The following is a 25,484-nucleotide window of genomic DNA, read 5'->3' on the forward strand; positions in this document are numbered from 1 at the left end:
GGAGGCCTAGGAGGGAAAAATCATTTCTTGGGCTGGGCCCAGGACCCGCCCTGCTGTGTGCAGCCTCAAGACTTGATGCTCTGTGTCTCAGCCACTCCAGCCATGGCTAAAAGGGGCCAAGGTACAGCTCAAGCCATTGCTTCAGAGGGTGCAAGCCCCAAGGCTTGGAAGTGTCCACATGGTGTTGGTCCTGCAGGTACGTAGAAGATAAGATTTCAGGTTTGGAGACTTCCACCTAGATTTCAGAGGATGAATGGAAATGCCTTGATGTCCAGGCACAAGTCTACTGCAGGGGTGGAGCTCTCATGGAGAATCTCTGTTAAGGCTAGGGCAGTGCAGAAGATGAATGTGGGGTTGGAGGCCCCACACAGAGACCCCACTGGGGCATTGCCTAGTGAAGCTGTAAGAAGAGGGCCACCATCCCCCAGGCCCCAGAATGGTAGATCCACCAACAGCTTATATCGTACACCTGGAAAAGCCGTAGGCACTCAACTCCAACTCATGAAAACAGCCAGGAGGGGGGGCTGTACCATGCAAAGCCACAGGGGCAGAGCTGCTTAAGGCCATGGAAGCTCACCTTTTGCATCATTGTGACCCAGATGTGAGATATGGAGTAAGTCAAAGGAGATCATTTTGGAACTTTAAAGTTTATTGACTGTCCTAGTGGATTTCAGACTTGCATGGGCCTGTAGCCCCTTTGTTTTGGCCAATTTCTTCCATTTGGAATGGGTGTATTTACCCAATGCCTGTATTCCCATTGTATCTAGGAAGTAACAAATGTGCTTTTGATTTTACAGGGTCGTAGGCAGAAGAGACTTGACTTGTCTCAGATAAGACTATGGAGTTGGACTTTTGGGTTAGTGCTGAAATGAGTTAAGACTTTGGAGAACTATTGGGAAGGGCATGATTGTGCTTTGAAATGTGAGGACATAAGATTTGGGAGGGGTCGGGGGTGGAATGATATGGTTGGCTGTGTCCCACCCAAATCTCACCTTGAACTGTAGTTCCCATATTCCCTATGTATCATGGGAGGGGACCTGATGAGAGGTAGTGTAATCATGGGGGCTTTTACCCCTGTGCTGTTCCTGTGATAGTGAGTAAGTTCTTATGAGATCTGATGATTTTATAAAGGACTTCCCTCTTCATTCAGCTCTCATTCTTCTCCTTTCTGCTGCCATATGAAGAAGGATGTGTTTGCTTCCCCTTCCACCATGATTGTAAGTTTCCTGAGGCCTCCCCAGCCCTGTGGAGCTGTGAGTCAATTAAACCTCTTTCCTTTATAAATTATCTGTCTTGGGTATGTCCTTATAGCAACTTGAGAATGTACTAATACACTGTAAAGTTCATGAAAAAATGATCACATCAGGTAAAGTTGTTTTTGGTGACCAGAAAGGGGTCCACTTACACTGCAGAAGCAGAAGAGAATGAATGAAGGACTAATAGAGATACAGAAGTGTGCACAGGTAACGAAGATGTTGTGGGAGTTCATGCCTGATCTGATGGCATTAATTTTTTATTTAAATAAGAAGCCAGGTCACTTGGGTGTGTGGCTCATTCCTGTAAGTCTAGCACTTTGGGAGGTCTAGTCGGGAGGATTGCTTGACGCCAGGAGTTTGAGATCAGCTTGGGCAACGTGGTGACTGCAAAACATGGTCACTACAAAAAAAATTATGAAAATTAGCGAGATGTGGTGGAACGTGCCTGTAGTCCCTGCTATTTTGGAGGTTGAGGTGGGAGGATCACCTGAACTTGGCGAGGTAAAAGCTGCAGTGAGCCATTATTGTGCCACTGCACTCCAACCTGGGTGATAGAGTGAGACTTTGTCTCAACAACAATGAGAACAATAACAATAAGAAGCCAGGTCTACTGCAGGAGGTGATTGAGGATATTTAGGGAACTTAAGGATAATGGATAATGTTAGAACTTTAATGGAGGAGAGGAAGATACAAAGATATGTGTGAAGAGCTTACAGAACAGGCCTTGGGGTCCTGCTGAAATTGAAATATATGAATATGTAGTGGTATCAATCTATACAATTAATCCATTTCCTTTTGCTCTATTTAGTGCAATAATTGCATAGTCCATTCCAAGTTTAGAATTTTGAGAATTCTTGTTGAAAGAAAACACAGGCATGGGGGACTTGAGATTGTTAGTGATTGATTATAGATGATATTAATATTTATTGAGTACATATGATGTGTTAGTAATTGTGCTTAGTACATTACATATGTTGCCACATTTAAACCTTTTTTTTTTCTATGAGGAAAAAATATTGTTCCCACTTTCTAAAAACCAGCTGAGGATACAGGTATGTAATTTTCTCAAGATAGATTTACCGTGATGTAGTGTAACTGATATCTGAGTGAAGATTAACATTGCAGCTGAATAGAGAAAAAAAAGGGAGGCTAAAAAATGGTTCATAGTTTGGGAGAAAATGTGTCAAGAGACTAACCAGTCTCAAGAGGATTCCAGAACAGGATTGATAGAAATAAAATATTTTAGATTGCATGAAGTACAGGGAACTAATTGGTAAGTAGAACATCAATGTTAAGCGTCTAGTGATAGAGGCATTCAGAGTGGCCATGAGATCCAAGTGGGAAATGGTTTTCTGAAATGAGAGTTGAAGTAGAGATCATGAATTCTATGGATAGATTATTGATTGTAGTGCATAGGTATTGATTATCAATATTGATTTGGTGGGATTTTGGAATCAGGAGAAATGGATTTTGAAGGACTGACCTAAAAGCTGATGAGTCCTAGTATTCAGAGTGATACAGATTGGTGAATGTAAGTGAAAAAGAATTTTCTGCATGAAGGTGGAAAAGTAATGATACAAAAGCTACAAAAATGGAAGTAAGATTATTCTGAGCCTCTATCTTGGTCTGAATATATGAAGACAATGACTTATATAAATCAGGCTTTCAAGGAGAAAACAATTTGGAGACAACATAATGTCTCAGTTAGGAATAAGGAAGTTTGTTTATTAAAAAATGGTAGTCATAGAGTGTACAATGGATAAAGTTGAGAAGGACATTAAAAGGAGTGTGGTAGGGTGGAGAGCATGAACCAAATGGGAAAAAGTGCATAGCTGTGTGAGTGAGAGATTGTGAAAGAAGGTTAGTGATTAGAGGAAGCAGTTTATTTGGGGCTTGACAGTGAGAGACAAGAGGCATCAGTGGAATTTAGTGGCTTTAAATTTGTAAACAGAGCTTTGGTTTAAAGGTGTTTTGCTATTTCATTTCCAAATACTGCCATGACCTGACTTTCAACCACATTATTATTTGAGCTAAGTGAGGATGACAATGTTCAAAGTTCAGTGGTGGTTGGGGCTGATACGGGAGTCTTGTTGGTCAGATCAATGGAAAATTTAGATGATATTAACTGGATCTATACCTCTGGTTTTGTGGCCTTGCTTAATAGTATTTTACTTTAAAAATTCTAAGCCGAGCACGGTGGCTCACACCTGTAATACTGGCACTTGGGGATGCTGAGGCAGGCGGATCACCTGAGGTCAGGAGTTCAAGACCAGCCTGTCCAACATGGTGAAACCCCATCTCTACTAAAAATACAAAAATTGGTCAGGCGTAGTGGCAGGTGCCTGTAATCCCAGCAACTCGGGAAGCTGAGACTGGAGAATCACTTGAACCTGGGAGGCGGAGGTTGCAGTGAGCCAAGATTATGCCATTACACTCCAGCCTGGGCTATAAGAGTGGAACTCCATCCCCTGTCCCCACCAGAAAAAAAGTTCTAAAAATATTAGTACAAATTTTATAGATATTTGTCTAATATTTCACTTTTTCAAGGCATTATATTATATTAATTTACTATTTATTGTTTAGGATTTGTGTATCATCATTTATGCTTTGCTTATTAGGAAAGATACCCACTTGATGATATTAATTTCCATTGTTAACTTTTAAAAGGGCAATAGTCTTACCTGAGCATTTGAATAACTGTGACGAAAATTTAAATTGGGTCTGTAGATTTACTTGTTTCACAAGACATGAGAAAGAATGTTTGTCTTATACAAAATAAAGGAGATACTGTATTATGAAGTGAATTCTAAGCATATAGTTCATCAAAGTTTAGCACTAGAAGTGTTTTTATACACCACATAGTCCAACCACCTGTTTATGGCTGATACATGTGCATTTGGTATCTTTTCATGAAAGGTATTTCTTCTAACTGGTATTGTGGAAATGGTGAGCAAGATCAAAGTTGGAATATTGTCTCTGTCCTTAAAGCTGTATACCCCTGAGAACTTGGCTTCTGCAAGCCGAGTCTTTCCTATTCTGTAAAATGGGGATGTTACCATTATCAAAGAGTGATTAAGAGGATTAGAATGCCCATTTTACTTTTAGATATCTTTGACTATTAGGTCATACTTATATTGAACAAAAATCTATCTCTCTGTAGTTCTAATCTATTCACTATAGTTCAGCATCCTGGGACCACATTAGGAAGCTGAAAATTATCTTAAAACTGAGTTTCCCACTGTATAATTTTTGGTGTTTATGCAGCAACCTGGCCTTTAACAACTCAAACAATGTCTTATTTTCCCCAAAGATAATGATTGAATAACTACAGTTGCCAGGCAAGGGCATCTGGAAGTCTCCTGGACAAATTTGATCATCAGAGGAGTCCCATATGTCCCAGGAATGGGTCTGCTTTGGTATCCCTGCTGTGCTCAGGCGTGGGTTGGGAGGTGCCTGTGGGAAAAGTGGACTCCATGCAAATTCAACAATGGATTTCAGAGCTCAGCAGCTTGAGCTCTTGGCCAGTTATACTTCCTCTAGTTGTAGGCCTTTGAGGCACATGCTTAAGAACACCACATCATATTTGTCCATCTTAATTGTGTGTAAAAATAAAATTGCTAAAAGTTCTAGTGTAGTATTTGCTTTATAGAGTGAAAGATAAATGTAAATTTTGCTATGGGGAGATGGTAGCTAAAAGAAGCTACTACTTATGCTTCTCTCTTACTCCCATGCAGAGCCCCCCTCACAAACACCCATGCTTCTTCCCTCAAAGTAAGATGATAAATTGAGCATGGCAACATTCCAAGACAAGCTCGGTATGATTTGCCTTTGCAGTATATCTTGGCTTTGCACCTCTTCATGGTTAATTTCCAGTACACCACTAAACAAATTATATTTTTTCAATGTTTATTGATTTTTCTTTCATCTTTGACTTCCTCAATTAGGAAAAGGGTAGGCTGTTAATGTCTCTATAACAAAGAAGTGAGAACAAGATTAGTGAACTCAATAATTTTGTTAAAGTTCTGAGATCAAAGCTTATTGTCCTAGTGTTCTCTTACTCATTTTCAGTATATGATGATGTAGGTCATTTCCTTAGATTCGATTCATGGAACTGTATTACCCTTGCTTAGAGATTTTAAGTTACACTACTTATTAAGGAGTACCATAGAATTTCTTATGTCAACCATGAAAACAGCTATATACTGTAGCTGTAAATAGTGTTTACAGTTATATACATGTAGTTGTTTGCAACATGGCTTTTTAGAATCTGTCTTCAGTGACTTTCAAAGATCACCTTTGCTGGTTATGTAAACTTAAAACAATGGATTTGCTTTTGGACATCTAAGAGTGTGATGCGGTGTCTCATGCCTGTCATTTACCAGCCAAAGAAATGTTACTCTTCAGCTTTGCCACAATGCCCTCACATTCTTCAACCTTGAGTTAGTCAGCCACTTATCAGCTGATGTGATTTTACATTTTTTCCTTGATCATTAATCATTCACTTTAAGTTCTCCTTTTGTAGTGTTTGCCAGTTGCTTCCAAAACAAACATGCTTTCTGCGCTTAAGGAAAGGAAAAGCAAAAAGATTTAAAAGAAGATAGTAGATGGTTTCACAGTTATTTTGGCTTTATTACAAACGCCAACTACTATCATAAGGCAAGAACTAAGCTTGAGGTATTAATAAATATTTTATTCAAGGAACATTTTTTCAACCCTAATGAGAATTTATAAACATGATTGGATGGGATGGTGCTGTTAAGTTAAAGGGAGAGACTCTCTCTCCTAAGAGAATAGATTATTTGGTGATTTTCTGAAAATTTGAGTGTGGGTTTACATAGTTTTAAATATTCCTTTTAGATTTACTGTGGTTTCTAAAACAATCTCTTGTTTTAGAAGGACATTTATTTATTTTGTGAAATAAATTAATAAAATTACATATGTCAGCTGACATAATTTTTCACTTTTATTATTCTGTAGATAATAATCAACCAGGTGTAAACATGAGTAATATATTTCCCCTATTACATCATACATTCCTAGCCCTTTGAATAAGCACCTTTGCAAAAATATATTTCATTTCTGTCTTGATTAAAATTTGTTTCATGAGTTGGAAGAGATCATGAACCCTGGGTAATGCATTTTGGTTGTAACTAAAATTCTTAAGTCAATTAATTATGAGTTACGCCAGACATGGAACTTTATGACACCCAGGGTATTCTATTAAAATAGCAGTATTGAAGTAGCTGCTGGCCCTTTCTAAAAAGTATGGCCATTTAAATCACCTAAATAATGATCTTTGAAATTACAGAATTAAAAATACCACGTTATTTCCTACCTGATAATTGGATGAGAAATTAGACATTAACCTAGCCTTCGAAAGGCCTAGAGATTCCTTTTTTTTTTTTCTTTCCTGTTCCTTCTTATTTGTGTTAATTTTATTTTCAGGAAAACAGATCAAGGAATTTCTCTTAGTTTATGAACCTTTCTAGAAAAGTAAATATAGCTTATGCTTTTGCTATTGGTTTTATATTAAAGAAATTATGCAAAAGTTGCCTTTTATTAGAAGTAAAAGTCTTTGTGGAACTTATCTGTGATTTACACATGCATGCTTCAGAAGGTCAGGTATTCTAACTTTTGTACAAGGTAAAAGTTACTTGGAATATGGAAAGGCATGCCAAAACAAATAGAAAACATTTTATTTCATTTCAGCTACCTTTCTTTTTTAAAAATCTTTATTTGGTAGACATGATTTACATATCAGCTCTCAAACATAACTTTTAAAGTTTGCTCCTGTTTTAAAAGAATAAAGTCACTCTTTAAGACAAATGAACTTTTACTGCCCTATATTTGCAGAACAAAATACTGTAAACTAAAATTAACTGTGATATTCTAATGTTGTAGAGAAAAACCAGGGAATTTCTAAAGTCATGTTGTTAAAACAAATTTTTAGTTGAGAAATAAAAAAGAGAAAGAAAACTTCCTTAACTAATGATTCTCAAATATTAGTAATATTATTTTATTTCACATGAGAATCAAAATGTGGGAGATCTCACTTGTTAGGTACAAGGTAAGAAATATAATTACACAGACAAAAATGGATCACAGCAAATAATAGCAATTTGTCACCATATCTATACATGAAATAAATTCAAAATTATATAATTTTAGTGGTAGTTACTGAATCAGAAAGAGTAAGATGTTATGTTTTAAAAATATTTACTATATAAAGTTGAATTATTGTGGCATAATAATACTGGGAATTTTGTGAAGTATATCTTAATATTGATTCTAAATTCAAATGAATTTATTGTTATAAGGAGATATTTTGCATGTAAAATTCACAAGTTTTTGTGTAATTTTTATTAAATTACAATGTATATATATGGTCTGCTTATTATAGTTTTGGAATTTACAAAGTAAACAATTGATTATGAACCTAAAATTCCTTCCATTTTAAACTACAATGTCAAGGTTCTCCGGTTAAATCACGTAACATTACAAGTGCTATCAAAATGACCTCAGACTATTTCTGTTCTGTTTTCTTTGGCCTTGATCATGTGATATTTTTTATACTTTAAAAACCTTTGCACTGCACTATGCTACTGTAGAACAATCTGATTTTTCTTGATTACATCTCAAAGTTGATTATATTGGTTTAATAATAAGATAAATATAAGAATTTGTAAACTTAAATATCTTATTTTTAAAATAAAGAATCAGCAGGGATCTAATGTTTATTCATCTATATATTCTAATTTTTACTGTATTAAGTAGCAATATTAATATTAATTAGTGTCATTATTAATAATTATATTTTAATCAACTATTATGGAGTAACATAATTATAACATAGGGTTAGTGGTGATGCAAATGAATTTAACTAAATAATCTGTATGTAAAGGAGTCTTTAAATAGAACTTTGGAGCTTTAAGAGAAGAGTTAATAGTCGTTATTTATAGTTAATGTTATTAATTAACTATTAATAACAATTATTACAATCAATAATAATTATTCATTCAACAATTGTTATTAATAACAATAATAGCAATTATTATTCATGTTGTTATCATTTCATTGCCAAACACTGTATGTATTGGTATTTTACAAATGTTAACTAGCTTAATTCAGTAGTCAAATTTTTGGGGTAAATACTAGTATATCCTTTGTTTTCAAGTAAAGAAGTTGGACAGAGAAGTGAAAAACTTGTTTCAAGGTTCATTTCATCAAAGAACATACAAGAACTGATGATTAAACATTGGTTATATTTTTATAATATTTCTGATGTATTGTTAAACCTTAGATGCGTCACTGAAATTTTGCTCAATTTTTAATTAAGACATTTAATATAAATAGAATTTTAGTGTATTTATGTAAAAAATTTCAAGATATTACTTTATAAACACACACACATATGCATGCGCACACACACACTCACATACATATTTTTGTACCAAAAATGGAGGGAAACATCACTCAAAAGCTAAAAACAAGCTATTGGTTTGAAATCCCAAAGATGCTGGACTGAAATGAGTCTCTCTGATGTTTTGGCAGGAAATCCTCTACAACTTGAGAAATTTTACTTGGGACAGAAAATATAAGGGCAGGCACAAATAAAGGCAGGTGCCATAATTATAACATAGGGCTAGTGGTGATGTGAACAAATTTAACTAAATAATCTGTTTAAAGGGGCCTTTAAATAAAACCTTGGAGCTTTAAAAGAAGGTAAATAGCATTTTCAGCCAGTGCAATAGAAAGCTATATGTTATTAAGTCTTTCAGGTATGAAGTTGGATATATTTTCCATTTTTCTAAACATGCATAAAAATATTTAGATGGTTACCATATTCTTTGATTCTTCTAGGAGTCAATCTTAAGATGTGATGCTTTCATGTGAAACCTGAAACAAGGTGATCTGGGGAACCAAAGACTCTAGGACTCTTGGTGCCAACAGAGCTACTCTGTGAGTATCCTTGGTGTGTAATGATGCTTTCTTCCATCTAGCTGTTGTAAGTCATGCTGTTTATGCAATTAGTAAATCTTACTGTGAATGGTAATATTGACATGACTACTGTTTTAGTTCATTTTCTAAAATAGGACATATCCTAAACTTGGTACTTTTAGCTTCTAGTGTCTTCATGATCCAATATACTGTGTGATCTTGGTCAAGAGACTAAGTCTCAGTTTCTCTGTATATAAAAAGAAGCTAAATATAAACTTCCTTCATTAAAATGATTATAAAAGTAGTAAATGATAAAGTTTCAATAATAATAATAGAATTATATTCTATTTTTATTACTAACATGAATTCTGGTTTTAAAATTAACGAGAAAGCTAGAGATATATACTTTTAGTTATTTACCTTTATCATTGGCACTTTTTAAAAAAACTACATTTTGAACAAAAATGATCATACTGGGTTTTTTTACATTCATATTTTGTCTGCAAAGGGCTTATCATTCACGAAGTTTTCACACTCATGATTCAATCTGATTTAATCCTTCATACAATCTTGGTTTAAAGCAGGTCAGGGATTTTAATCTTCACTGTGCAGATGAGAAAACTGATAACTGATGCTCAGCATTGTGTCTTGCTGAAGACTGCATAACTTGTAAGGGACTTAAAATTCAATGTTCTTATAACTAGTCTATACTATTTTCTCTAGACTGTTCTTATAACTAGTCTATACTCTTTCAAATAAATGTAAGCAACTGTATTCAATTGGTCAAATTTCTATTTTTGCATTGGATTGCTACATATTTTAACTAGTTTATAAGAGTAATATGATAAATTTACAAAGTTATATTACCTGTTTGTTGCGAACAATTCCTAGACCAACTGTATGCCTGTATTCTGTCTTCTACCTCTGTTGTATCATGTACTCTGTCTTCTACCTCAAGTTCATGAACAAATCTTGGTATATCTATGTAGTAAACAGAATAATGGACCCCCACATCTTAAACGCTGCCACTTCAGAATATTATGTTACATAGTAAGGGGAGAATTAAGGTTGCAGATGGAATTAAGGTTGCTAATCAGGTGACTTTGAAATTATCCCTGATTATGTGCATGGGCCCAGTGTAATCACCAGGATCCTTACAAATGAAAGAGAGAAGGCAGCATGAAAGATTCTCAGTCCAACCTTGACGGTTTGTTGATGTAGGAATGCAGCCAGAAGCCAAGGAATGCCAGTGGTGGCTTTCAGAGTATGGAAAAGCAAGGAAACAGATTCTGTCCTAAACCTTCCACTCACACCTTGATTTTAGCCCAGTGAGACCCATTTCAGACTTCTGACCTCTGAAATTGTAAGATAATAAATCTGTGCTGCTTTAAGCCATTGTATTTGTGGTTGTTTGTTACAGCAGCAACGGAAAAAGAATACAGCTCAACACTGTGAAATTATGGAGAGCCTCAGAGTAGAAACAGTGGTTTATGCCAAGAGGTTATTAGGTTAGCTGTAGGGGTATTTGGTGCTTTGATTGAATTTTTTGTTCCACGTTAAGTATGATCATAGGGCTAGGTTGTAATATGTCATATGGTTCCTTTTGGATACGTAGTTTGCTAAGAGAATCAGCTTACCCCTGCCTGTTCTCATTAAGAGTACAAAATATAGACCTTGGAGCGTTTGGGTTCAAATACTGCCTCTGATGCTTACTAATTATAATCTTTTTGAGCATCAGTTTTTTCATCTGTAAAATGAGGACAATACAAGTTCTTTATAGGGCTGTTGTGAGAATTAACTATTAGTTTGTGTTAAGTGCTGAAAATACTATTAATACTTGGCATATTGTAGGGACTAATTAAGTGGTAGCTATTATTATTACTAAATTATTCCTCAAATACTGTATTTTCTAGATTCATTTTCTTTATTCAGATATAGATAGGAAAGTATCCAAAACTTTGGGATGAGCGCCTTTGTGGTAGAGGCATTTTAGTATAATTATGTGAATTTTGTAATTTGTAATTTTACTTAACTATTTAAAACCTTTCATGCTTTGAAATACCTCTTCTTTGTCTGTTGTCATCATCATAGATATGTAGATGAAGCAAATTTGTATATTCTATAATAATTCATTTCATTGACTTTACTTATTGTTCTGTCTTAGCTGTTTTATAATTGTGAGTCTTTAGGTTAGTTTTGATGTTACTACTTCAGCATGCAAATATCTTGGTAGTAGGGAAAGTATGCAGCACCCTGTAATAAGAGATCCTAGATTAAAAATATTTCACAAGTGAGAAAAACCTAATCTGAATGGAGTTTTCAAAGACATTGTTGAGAGAGGAGTCTCTTAAGGGGATACATAGAAATGACTACTTTGGTCAGTGCCTCATTCTCTGTGTTTGACAGTGGTGATGGGTCTGCTTTAGGCCTGGTGGGAGCATATATTTGATCAGTCTTTTAGGCCTTCACCACAGTGGCTATATCCCAAAGGACAATGTATTAATTAATTCAACCAACATGTGTTACATACCTCCTAATGCCAATAAACAAATAATGTCTGTTCAAGATGTTTCCAGCATAGTGGGGAAGAACCAATGATCCCTGAAGTAGCAAAGATTCTAGCAGTCTAGTTAGGCAGGGTGGTAAGACCTGTTTACTCTTTCTCGCTACCCACACACAAAAGCCAGTTGCAGCATGCCATGATTTCTTATGCAGTTTTAAAACGCGCATTGCTCTTACAAAACAGTTTGTCTGTGCCTGTCTTTTGACACCCTAGGTTTTCTCTAGTACGAGGAAAAACAAAACAAAATACATTCCTTATACAGACACCTGAAATACATGGAATCCCTTTAAATTGGATATTTAAAAACTATAATCACAGGCCTGTTGAGTCTGTGGTTAAGAAACAGATATCAATAATCACATGGTATGTTTTAGTAAAATGAGATTTCTCTTTTTCCTCAAATATGTGTGGTATCTTTGTGGTGCTTTTCAATCAATTCCTTCGATTTTCATTTTACAGTCTTACTACTCCCACACTTAACTAATTGGCATCTCATTTACCTGGATAAAGCTAAAAATCGCAGAAAATTAGGAGGGGCTTTCCCCAAGGCACTCAACTATATGGAAATAGGTGTATCTTTGGGTAGCCTTGGAGAGCTGTTTGTACATGGAAGCTACAAAGGATATCACTGTTTCTTCCCTATGTTTTCACTTGAATCCAGCAGTTAACAGAAGGGTAGCAGAGAAAAATAGGAACTATTTGACCAAAAAAATCACTGCCATGAGTTAGTGGAAGGTTTCAAGTGAATTATGTGCCAAATACCTTGCCATGCCTTCTATGCCTTTCTGTGCCTTTCTACCTTGAAATTGCATCAATAAATCAGTACAGAGGTAAACTGAGCATGCCCGGCTGTTCATATATCCTCCCTAATATTCCAGTAAGCCTCTCACTGTGTCCTCATTTCTTTTACATAGACTATGGATTGTGTGGGTTGGTATAAATGCTAACAATCAAATAATTAGGCTTTTTCTTTCATGTTGAGTTGGCCAGATTTACATATTTGGCAGTATCTTAAACTTAGGAACGTTTTTAAATGTTCAGTCTTCTTCATTCATAACATGGTTCAGAAATAATGAATTGAGAGTTTCTGAAATAATCAGTCAAATGTGGTAATGTGTCTATAAAAATATGGTTAAAATGAGTATAAATGGTTTTAGACACAGGGAAACATTTCTGTGATACTGTCTTGATAATTAAAATCTTAACATTACTTAACAGCTTTATGATGTGACAGCAGGTGCCTAGAGTAGGTAGTTTTATTATTTTGGCTCATACCTTTAGCTTATGTGAATGTATGTGGTGATCAATTAAATTATGCAAGATTTTATAATATATGACATTGCTAATACTACTTTATAACTCTATTTTAGCTTTGACAATTCTGGTTTTAAAATATGCACACACAAACAGACACACACACACACTCACACACACATATATAGCCTCCCACCATGGGAAAGTGAATATTTAATAAATGTTCTTAATGCATTTAGCAGGTATGAGTGCATATTTCTTACATGCATATATTGTGCAGTGGTAAAATCTGGGCTTTTAGTGTGCCCATAACTCAAGTGGTGAACATTGTATCCAATAGGTAATTTCTCAACCCTCATCCTCCTCCTAGCTTCCCACCTTTTGTAGCCTCCAATGTCTATTATTATAACGAGTGACTATTTGAGAAAAGAAAAGCTGCCTTATTTATCCCAGCATCCCGCCTGTACATAATATAATGGGTTTTGTGGCTAGCTACTCACTATATGTTGGTTAAATTAGTTATTTAATTAAACACAAGGAAAAAATATATTCAGCTAGTCCCTTTGATTCATCTCTTTAATTCTTAAAATTGATGCTGAACTGGAGAATATTGCTTGGATATATGGTCAAATGGGTTTTCTCATTTGAACTTATCATGAAAACTTAGGCTTTCCCTTGTATGGGAAGAACCTGCTCTAGTAAAATTATCATACAGTGTAGACCAGATCAGGATCTGTCTCCTCTGTAGGAAGACATATCTGGAAAAGGGAGAGCCCAGAATATTGCTGCAACAAGCTTGCTTATTTTTTTCTTGAAAATTCAGCTATCAAATGTGGAGTGGATTGAAGTGTTATTTTAACAGTAGTGTCTGCATTAGGAAATATGAGGCCAGTATGTAGGTGAGAAGCCTGGGGGTTAGAGAGGTTAGCTAATTTGTTCAAGATGAGAAGTAGAGTATAGGTTTTACCCAACTCTTCTAATACTAAATCAAGCTGCTTTCTTGTCGTTGTTTTATTTTGTGGTTTTTGTTTTTGCTTTTGCTTCTTCTTTTTTTCTAAGAGGCCTTTAAATAATCCTTTTTTAAAAAGAATCCTTTAGATATTTTTTTAAAACATCTTTTTTAAAAAGAATTTTATGCTGCATCATAGTAGTAATAACTGGTGCTTCCCGGGGGAATGAAGTTTAGTGAACAGGCTGAGGTCTGTCACAGTGCCAGTCCAGGGCAAAAGAGGTCCATGGCCTCCATCTGCTGCTGAGGAGAACACCAAGAAAGTCTAGTCCCCATGGGGACCCCAGAGGGTAAGAAAAGCATTGAAGCCATGGGACTTTAACTTCTAGGGCACGGTTATGGTTTCTATAAACTGTCTTTGCCATGTCATTTTATATTGCTTTTTAAATTGTTATATTCTGACATCATCATATGGAGGTTTTATACTTTTATTTAAAATAGCTTAAAATCCCAGTCTGGACAACATAGCCAGACCTTGTCTCTACAAAAAATTTTTAAAAATTATCCAGAGGTAGTGGCATGTATCTGTAGTCCCACCTACTGAGGAGGCTGAAGCAGGCTAGTTTGAGCCCAGGAGTTCAAGGCTGCAGTGAGCTTTGATTGCCACTGCACTCCATCCTGCGTGAAAGAGTGAGACCCTGTCACAAAATTGAAAAATGCAATAAAATAAACTATGATAAAAATCCTAAAATAACAATGAAAGTTTACCTTAAGTTTTATTTAAGATGTAAATTTGTTTCGAGGTCTGGAAAGGTCTCATACCCTGTGAGATGTGACTGAGACAGTAGATTCAATGTTGCCTTAAACTTCATTTATTTATATCTGGTTAATGACTAATGCCTTTGTAGTGTTTTTAAAACCAGGAGAAATAATGACTTCTTATTTTACAAATGGCAGTAAAAAGTCAAAGCATATTAAGATACCTATTCTAGTATAATTGGCAATAGCAATCGATGGAAACTACACACCCAATCATATTATGTTTTATAACATATTCTCAGGCATTCCTATGTGGAGGAGAAGTGGTTGGGTAGTTGGATGGGTGGAAGATGCTTGTGCTATGTGGATGTTGGGAAGGGGATGGGATATTGACCAGTTTTGAGTAGGAGCATGTTGTTGTCTGCATTTGTGTTAGATGTACAATTTAGGCAAAGATTTGGGGTTTTGAGTAGAGAGATTGAAGGCTGGGATAACACTTGGAAGGCTACTAAATTTGTTAGTGCCTGTGGGAATTAGGGAAGGAAGATAGATTTAACTTCTTCTCCAAGTAGAATTTACAAGGATTGGCAACTTTGGTTTCATTTTAGAGAAGAGGAGACATTTTTGCTGACTCTGAGACTTTGAGCTGAGTGGCAGAATGTTAGTGCATTTAATAGAAAGCTGTGGGATCACAGTGCAAGCAGAGAGTGATGGTGGGGAGCTAAGTGGAACCCAAGGTCCTGAGCTAGAAGGATATTTTTAAAGCACTCTCTCTCTGAACTTGTTTCCTCTATTGGCTAAATACAGTAGTATCTTCTATTGAATGGATAATAGCTAAGAAAGTAAGGGTCTTAAATGTACCATGTACTCAAATCACCTTTCCAATAATTCTTTTCCATTAGTGAGCTCCTGTTGTCAGCAAGAAGGGGGAATCCATTAAGGTGGCAGAATACATGCATATTTAGGACCACCCTCCCTCAGTTAGATTTTTCTAGGATGTATTAAAACTTTAAAGGAATTATTCTATGAAAGCAAATTTGACTGATGGCATCTTTCTTTTATGCTTATCAAGGTTAAAAATGATTTCTTTTTACATTATAACTCTGAGAGATAATTAATGTGGATTGTTTTCTTCTGCTGTAAGCTAACTTTTAGCTCCATTGTAATTCTAGAATTTAGAAAATAGAATCACTGTTAGTACTACTCAGTGAAAGTTAGAATTATGATACTGTTTCCAGGAAAATAATAGAAAAAAATATTGTATCCAGATGAGAAAAGAAATGTGTTATATTATTTCCATTATGTTTGTGAGACCTTTGGTTTTTGTGTTTTCTGATTAATTTACTGCTGTTTTCCATTCACAATATATATGTGAGCTTTCTGTTCTTCAGAATTTCTTGCACTTTTTATTCAGATGAAAAACTTGGATTTTGCACATTAATTCAGTTTTACTCCTTAGTTACAATGCGAAAAACATCATAATCTCACAAGGGAAATGTGTAAAATGCTTCGTGAAACTTGGGAATAATATTATAAATAAATCTGGTGCCAAGAACTTATTGTCATGTTTTAAACACAGAATTAATAACCTGTTCCAAGGGCACACAGGCTATTTATCAAGGTTTTCTCCTAAGACTATCTGCGTTTCCTCTCTCTCCTGTCCTCATATTATTGAAGAATTTTGGAAACCGGAAATTAAAAAAAAAATCTCGCATGATCCTATTTTTGGAGTTACTTTTGAGCATTTATAACCTTGGCAAAAGTTAGTCACCTTCAGCCATTCTCTCCCCAGGGCTCCTGGTGAACAGGTCTGTTTTGCATTTGGCTTTTCTTTTCTCAAAGGTGTATGTAGAAACCACACTGTCTGTGTTTATCTCACATCTCACAGAATTTAGTTGCCCAACTTTAGTAACATGATTTCTCTGTGCTTTAAGTTATGTTCTGATAAAAAAAAAAAGGTGAGTCAAATTGTTGAAGGTGTTACTGTGATTACAAAGGTGACTAAAGTTAATGTTAAAGTCAATTCGTTCTATTTGCTATTTGTTTTACACCAGCAAACATTAACCCATAATTTGCTGCTTTAGGTGAATTTTAATTTTTGATATATTTGCTTAAAATGTTTATTTAACATGTTAAAGTAATATGGTAGAAGAAATATCTTATGTGAAGAAAGATGAATTCTACATTTAGAAAGAAAATATGTAATTTATAATTTGAACTCTTTAAACTTTTCGAACATGCACACTAGACTTAACAGACCCTGGTTTTTATCAGTGGATAGTACTTTTTGAGGATTTTATATTGTAATGACAGTAAGCAAAATAATACAAAATAAGTACAAAATATGTTTTTCAAACTCCTGTCAATTTCGTTCTTTATAAATCTTATCAAACTATTTTCTTGATAACATAATGTTTACATATCAAATGTATATCTTTGTATTTCTCTTCTTATTTAACTTTAGAATATTTTGTAATAATACTAACTAGAACAATTAACTATACATATGGGAGCCTTTTAAAATTATCATTCTTGATGTAATAAATAACATATTAACTGAATAATGTTGATAATTTCTGTACATAAAATTGAGTCTTGTCATATTATCAATATAAAAAAGTAGTTGATAAAGCAAACAATATTATTGAAATTTTATTCTTTTACCCTTTTTAAAAAAGAAGCTACTTTGAGGTATATGTACAGGGTACAAAATGAAGTTATTCATTGGTTAATCACTTATATTACATTTTAGTAATTTTACTCCAAATAAATGTATTGAACACTCACTAGCCACTAAGCACCTTGTTTCATTGGGACAAAGAAGCATTTAAAGAGTTCTCAGGAAATATATAGACTGCTTTTGATTGTCAGATGTACTATATAATTGTGAAATCCATAGTACAATTTGTTCACTGTGTTAAAATCTCAGTTTATGTCTAATTTTGTACTAGGTAAAATTTCTTTATGCTTTTATTTCATTTTAGTTTTTAAGCTTAAGTTTTCAGTAGAAATGATAGAAACATACCACATATTTTGTAGAAGCATTTAGTTTATTTGGTTAAATAAATTAGATAAAATTTCTAGAAGTTATTTATGTTATTACCTGGTTATTATTATTTAATAATTATACACATTTAGAAATGCAGCCTTCCCAAATCTTTGGGAAGCATATTTTACAAGTGGCAACTGCTTAGTGCTTAGATCTAAATAATTGCATCTTTCACAAAGGAAATCAGATATTTCTCATCCACTGATAGAGGGAGTCTGGCATGCTGTTTGATAGAGAGGAACATGGGCCTCAAATCTAGACAATCTAGAGTCGGAATCCAGGACCCAATATTTCACAGCTATATGAAATAAGTAATCAAAACTCTGAGCTTCAGTGTCCCCATAGGAAAATATTTATCATAATGTCTATCATGTATCATTTAGAGAATGGGGTAATAGGTATAAATTATTTGGCAAAATGGTTACCTAGAATATGAGAAGCATTTAATAAATCACAGCACTGCATTTTTCCAAAGGTTCTTGTAATTTCTTAAAACACAGAGATGGTACTAATGATCTATCACCAGATTTACCCTCACATGGGGCTGGGGACTCTTTGGGACAGAGAACATGCATTTACAGAATGGCTGACCATGTAGGGAGTGTTATGTGTGATCAGGAAACAGATTAAACTGACTGGCCCACAAGAGTTGCAACACTTTGACCCTGGCCTCTTTATTATTGTTCGTAACTTACAAAGTTACCTAGTCGCAGACTCAGTGAAGAGTCACTCAACTATTAATTTATATAGTACAGCATTTTTGCAATATGCTTTATGCATATTAAATCACATGATGGAAAATGTGCTTGAAAATGCGGCTACATCAACACAACACATGAGAAGGTTAAATTTAGCAGTTCACATTGCCAGACTTGGCCACCTTCTTTGACCCATGATATAATTTAAGCCAAGCTTACTTTAGACTCTGAAAAATGTCAACTAATTGTGCATGTCAAAGCAGGTTCTTGAAAAAGAGAAAGAACTAACTTTCCCCTATTTGAGAGAAGAGAGAGGGAAGGGCAAAGCAGAGTCTCTGGAGATATGTGTGTAAGTTTGCTTGTGGCTAAAAGTTAATGATCAGTTGCCTCTGTTCTTAGCCCTGAGCCGGGAGAAAAGTGTCAAACGTGGGTTCTCTCTCTATTCAGGTAACTTTAAAAATGATACAAATTGTATTCATGTTAATTGTAGTTTAGATTATAGAGGTGATTTTTTTTTTCCTTTAGTGTCATGTGATTTCATGCTCTAAGTATATTGGAATAACAATGAGAAACTTTATATATGCTGGCTAATGTAAAAATATTTTATTTTTGAAGTATTCCAAGTTAAGGCTAAGCAGAGATTCTGTATTGTATTAGGTGGGAGGATACTTTTTACATGTTTTTATGAAACTATCAATTGTGGTTCTTAATCCTACTGGCTGAAAGATGTATTAATCATAATTATTTAAAATAATGTACATTATATAGTGTGCCAGGTCTTGGCTAGTAAGGAAAATTAAAAATTTTTTTTAACATTGACGTTCTGAAAATAAGACTAAAACTTTAATCACTAAAATTATTTGTATTTCATATTATAATGCCAAAAGTAACCTATTTTTCCTATTCTAAATCATTACATTTTATAACTATGTGTGTGTACTTTGTTGAAAAAAATAGTAAAGATAAATTGATTTTTATTATAGGACTTAGGTAATTTCATTCCAAAACATTTGGGATAGTATTACTACTTCTGATTTAGATACACACCAAAGCCATGCTGACAGGTTCATAATTTCATATATTCTCAGATGTTGATGAGCAATGATTTTATTTTTTTATTCCTCCATTCAGGAGGTTTAAAGGTATGGACAGCAGGCCAGACCAGCACCTGGCCTGTATCGGTGAGACAGACTTTCTTATCTCCCATCTTGTGTGGAGTACTTAGAGCCCCCTCTACCATGCAGAGCATGAACTTCTGCTTCGTTGACTACTTGCAGTCCCATATTCCAGCAGGCTCTATGTTGTGTTTTCCAATGTTGTGTTGGAAAACCATGCTGTGTTTTCCCTCTGTTTCTGAGCAATGGAGATGCTGCTTCTTGTTGATATTATTATTATTATCACCATTTAGGTTAGATATTTAATTTGTTTCTTGCTTTTCAGATTTTTTTATCATCATGTGCTTGCAGCAGAGAGGTTACATTCATATGTGAATTTACAGCAACATGTTGATTCTTTGGATGACTTTGAACTAAAAGTGGATAGCAAATTATCAAATATAAAGTGCATTGCAGTTCTGTATTGCCTATTGCAATTAGATATGCATTGAATTCTAATTGTGTGAGTTGCAAACATGACATTCTTATATAATAATCAAGGAGCTTATTTGTGTTCTTTCCTGGATGGAAGGCTGTGCCATCTCTCTATCAAGATAGTTCTGTAAGTGTACTTTATAGTAGTCCAAGGACTTTAATTCAAATGCAGTTTTGGATCTAGTCAGCTGCTTGACCCGAGCTTTAACAAAGCCATAGAATTCTGCACTCTAAAGCATAAAAGAGGTGACTTTGACTCAGGATATTTTGTAGGCTAAAGTCTCATTTCCATCACTTCTGTGATAAAATAACTTACAAGGTTCTTATGAAATTTATAATTTTGGACAGTATATTAAACATGTCAGAATGATTTTGCCACATAACATTTCCATGTATAATGAAGCTAACCTCTTGAACAAAACTTTGAGCATTTTATATCTGAGTGTAGAAGAACATTTGCTGAAATTGATGAATTGGTTTTGGCATAATAAATATTGAGCTGTTGTTTCTGACAATAATTGGCAAACAGATTCAGTTATTTCTTGAAGTTGATTCTAAAATATACTAGTAAGAATATGTCATAACAAAGAATAAGTGCTGAAATTGAGACTCCCATGATGTTGAACAAAATTAAGCCCTAGCTCGGTAAGGTAGGACACTGTGTTACTTATAGATTAGACAAGTTGTCAGAGAATATGTTTTTTTTTGTTTTTGGGTTTTTTTTTGTCCACAAGTAATCTCTAGTAATTTTTGGTAGCAATAAAATATTTACCTGAGCATTTAATTAGTACACTTTCTTCTCTTTTGTGCAGCCTAACATCATAGAAGGAGTGAAAAACTGTCTCATATAACCCAAAGGACATTAACAAAGATGAATAAAATATTGCAATATTCATTTCTTACCCATAACACTGAACTTAATATTGAAACAGGTTTCTAAAGATGACACTGCATGTTTAATTCTGTGTATCAGTTCTTCAAATGTCTTAAGTTTCTATTGATCTTTGCTGTGCTACTTGTTGGAACATCATTGGTTATCTAACTGTAAGAGGGCATTTGTTTATCTGTTAGTTCTCCAAGGATATCCTCATCTCTCTTGAGAAGAATTTTTGCAAATATTCTTTTGGATTTTTTTACTCTTTCCTTGTCACTTGATGAAATCATGCTCATCATTCAAGGTTCAACCAACCAAAATATTTTTATGATCTCAGTCTGGTTTAGTTATGCTGCCTTATACAATAGTTATTACCTTAGAGCAGTTTTTCCCAACTAGATTTTGATGAGAAAATTATTTCCTAATGACCTAAGCCTTACACCTGATTTATCCATTTTATGTGTTAACTTTTCTCTTTTCAATTATGTTGCATAATATTTATGTAATATCAGAAGAACTAAGAAAATAGCCACTAAGACAATTTTCCATTTTTAGGGATCTGAAAAGCTGCCATAGAGTGTTATGTTCTAGAAAAGCTGCCATAGAGTATTATATTCTTTTTTCCTTGTTATTATTTCTAAAAGGATTATATACTCCATGAAGGCATAGACTATATCTTGTTTCCTCTTTATACCCGTAGTGCTAGCACACTGGACTTCTGCCACATAGGAGTCGTTTGATAAATATTTGTGAATTAAATGATAGAAAGAGGCTTTCTTCTTCTCACAAAACTTTGTTGATAGAACTGTTTAAGGCGACAGGTAATCCATATCACTGGGTCCAAAGAGCTTAGATTACACATGAACTAGTGTTGATATTTGAAAGGGCCAGTCAGGTGGGGAAAGCAGAGGAAATCTGAACTGTGCTGATATTTTTTGTCAGCCCACCAATGTTATATGTATAGGTAGTAGGCCTGTTTAGGTTAAGTCAAAATTCTCTACAGTGTTATCACCTCTCTAAAGTAAGACGTGCTGGGAAGAAGGTGCAGAAAAGAGGAGCAGCTTGGCAGAAATAAGGCAGGAGATCTATGTTCCAATAAAAAGGGCTAAAATTTAGGCAACGATTTCAGTCCTTTGGGAACTGGAGTGAAAATCAACAGCCAAGATAGAAGTCATGCTACAGAGATAGGAGTACATTTGGGAATGCTGTTACCCATGTGATATTCTGATATCCCAGATCACAATGGATACAATGGGACAGAAGATAGATCAAATTCAAACATGCTAGAGGGTTTAGGACTCCTAAAATGCCAAGACTCAGTTACAGTTGTCTCATAAAGTGGTAGGTCTGATCCTCAGCTCTCAGATCATCTTACCCATCACCAAGTGAGTCTGGGTCAACAAGGGCAATGATGGAACAAGGCCGTATGCCAGTCATTATTCAGCAGACTAGTTTGTTTCTTCATAGCATGGTGATGACAAGGGTCCCAAGACATCCTTAAGATCTAGCAAGAGAGGACAGGCTCAAATGCACAAACGGTTTCAAATATCTACTTATTTCATATTTTCATATTTCTTATTGTCTTATTCACTGGTCATAGTGTTATGGGCTGAGTCTTTGTATACTCCCAGAATACCCAGTGTAATTGAATTTGGAGATGGTGCCTTTGGGAGGTAATTAAGTCGTGATGTAGCATCTTGGTCTGATGAAATCAGTGTCCTTATGAGGCAACAGAGAACTTGATCTCTCTCACTGTTTTCTTGGACAGAGCACACAGCAAAAGAGCCCTCAACCTCACCTGATCATGTGGCACTCAGATATCAGACTTGCAGCCTCCGGAAGTGTAATAAAACAAATTTCCATTGTTGAAGCCACCACTGTATTTTGTTACGGCAGCCAGGGCAGACTGGCATACACAGCAGATCACATGTTTAAGCCTCAAAGTAAAGGTAAAAGGAAAATAAAAGAGGAAGATACAGAGAGGGGAAGCATTTGTGGCCTGTTTTGTAATCAACCATAATTTTGCCACAGTCTGAAAACAAATATAATGCATGATGTAATAAAATCTGTGTAGGGATTACACATTAATGAACTATGCTTCTTTTTATATAAAAAAATTTAAATAAACACTTTTAGAAAAAAAATGACCTGGGTCAGATGTTCTGATGTTATTTAGCACTTCCACGTTCCACATCATGCACTTACATGTTAAGTATACTTCCGGACTATTATGTGTTTACTAGTTTTGTAGCTATTGTCAATTCCCCAGTTATATATAAACCAAATGACTAAATATTTCTTTAAATCTTTCTTCACATAATCTGTTCAAAAATTAAATTTTTTATTATTTCATTGCCAATTGACCTTCAGGCAAACTGTCAAGAAATTTATGAGGGTAACAGCTTGAATATGTGTACCCAAGTGTCTCTTGGGTAAAATATGACTTATGGCTTTCTTGCTCCTGAAATGATTAAGTCTCAAAACCTGAAGTTGACAGCAGAGTCATTGTACAGATTGATGTTCTCAATGACTAACATTTGACAGAATTTGCTTCTGATTTATCATGCTTCTAGGTAAAAACAATTTACTTCATTTTTTAGTATTTTTACTATGTTCTTTCAGTAATTTATATATAAATTTTTATATTGATATATTTGCATTTTGAGTAAACTAATATTTTAAATTGAACTTTTATTTTTTAAAGTACAATTTTTATTTTTTTAAGTATGCTGGCATGATTTCTGCTCTTTTCTTTTTTGATGTTAAGTAGTTCCTGATTTTTTTTTAAATTGTAGCTAACAGCAAACTATTACTCATATAAAATCTATTTAGTAATAATTGGATTTTTTTTTTTTACCATTTTTTTCATTCAAGCATGTCAAATGGATGTGAAGAACAATTATAAACAATTAGGTACAACCCCCACCAACAAAGTTTATAATTTCTGGAAAAGAGAACTAATAAATCACTTTTCTCTTACTCCTCAATTACTCTAAATTATTATAATTTTTTTTTTTAATAATTAAAGTATGCCACATTAAAGAAGGAAACAAAATGCAAAAAATGGAGGGAGTGTAGATAATACATAATTCCTTCCTAGAGTATTTTTATCTACTAATAGGTAAAGGGACATTTTTATTTTATGTTTCCTATATAATTTATACTTTCTACCTTATGCAAACATTACTTAAAATCTTTCGCTAAATGCAAAAGAATTTAAGTAATATTTGCATAAAGTAGAAAGCATATTAACATAATTAATATCCAGAGGACTACCATTCAACTGAAGAATTTACTAGAATGTCACTTGAAATGAATTTATTCCTCTCCTGTTTCATGTGCATTCTGTTTCATACAGAGACAGCTTATTTTAAACTTTATTATGTTTTAGCCCATTGCTTGTGTATGTGTGTGTGTGTCTGTGTGTGTGTTTTAATGTGATGCTTAGTGTTTTTTCTTATAATAGAAAGATTTAATGAATAGTTGTGAATTTTTGATACTTTGAATTTATAATGGAATCTAGGATGAGATCTTGGGAGTGCAGTCTTTTTGTGAACTGCATTTTCCTTTCTAGTAAAAAGACAAAATCAGGGTTTGTGTGTGAAGAGGTTGGTCCAATGCATCATTATTGGGTAGGCCAGAGGCATATTGGAAGGGGTAACACTTAAGCTGGAAAAATTTGAAAATCGGACATTAAAATATTAAAGAGACTTTTTTAAGGAGCTCTGAAACCTTGCATTCAAATGTTTATTAAAAAGCTACTGGTATTTATAGCTTATTCCAAATTTATAGTTTATTCCAAACTAAACATGTTATCTTCTTTTACCTAAAACTTATCTCAATAAATAAATGGTTTCAGCAAGCCTTTCAGGTCAAATATCTGTCTCATTCTCAATCCCTCTCTTTTCTTCCACTAGTTTTAGCATCCATCTTCCAAGTACAGTAAGGTTCTAGTTCCTTAATTGCTCTCAAATCTTCTCTCTTGTCTTTCCACAAGGCTACTGTTTTGTCATGGCTTTTCTAGATTACTTGCAGTAGAATCTAATAGTTTGTGGCTATAACCTCTGTCTTCAACTGTTTTCTTTACCCTATCTCTTAAATGCAAACTAGCCAAATCATTCCCTTACTCAAAAACCAGTAAGTAATTTTGAAAGTTTTAAGAAAAATGTGCTTTGTGCTTTTCTACCCTCACTTGTTTCCAACTACATAGGTCATGGTGCCATGGTGTCCCTTACTTCCAGGACATACAAATATTATAGGATCCTTGGGTGTCACTTTACCAGCCAGAAACCTCTGTGGCTGGTGGTGCCTTTGCCCAAGTTTTTACTGGAGCCTGGTGGGCTCATTCCATCCACTTGGCCTGGCAGGCTGCTCTTGGCTTGCTCTGCTGGCCGGAATCTCACACCTGCCAAGGGTGAGCCAGGTGTGGAGCAACGAGGGGCATATGAGTGAGCAAGCATGGGGCTTAGCCACTGCACACAGCCAGTCATGCTGGCTGAGGTCACAGCCCTGGCTCAGGGAACTCCTAGGTCTGGGCTCCCTGAAGGGCCGTAGC

The 25,484-nt window shown here is 34.7% G+C and overlaps 1 protein-coding gene across 4 annotated transcripts in view; it reads left to right on the forward strand.

Moving 5' to 3' along the window:
* The window catches only part of SLC16A7 (solute carrier family 16 member 7), a 170,342-nt gene that overhangs the window by 52,774 nt on the left and 92,084 nt on the right, over positions 1-25,484 (forward strand). For 3 of the 4 annotated variants that reach the window (XM_023210624.1, XM_023210625.1, XM_023210626.1), the window contains one exon: positions 9,117-9,215. The gene's annotated coding sequence lies outside the window, so the exon portion shown is untranslated. Of the gene's footprint in view, positions 1-169; positions 197-9,116; positions 9,216-25,484 lie in introns of those variants that run through there. The other variant, XM_023210627.1, reaches the window with a different exon arrangement.

Source organism: Piliocolobus tephrosceles, chromosome 10 (genome assembly GCF_002776525.5).
Source record: "Piliocolobus tephrosceles isolate RC106 chromosome 10, ASM277652v3, whole genome shotgun sequence".
NCBI lineage: Eukaryota > Metazoa > Chordata > Mammalia > Primates > Cercopithecidae > Piliocolobus > Piliocolobus tephrosceles.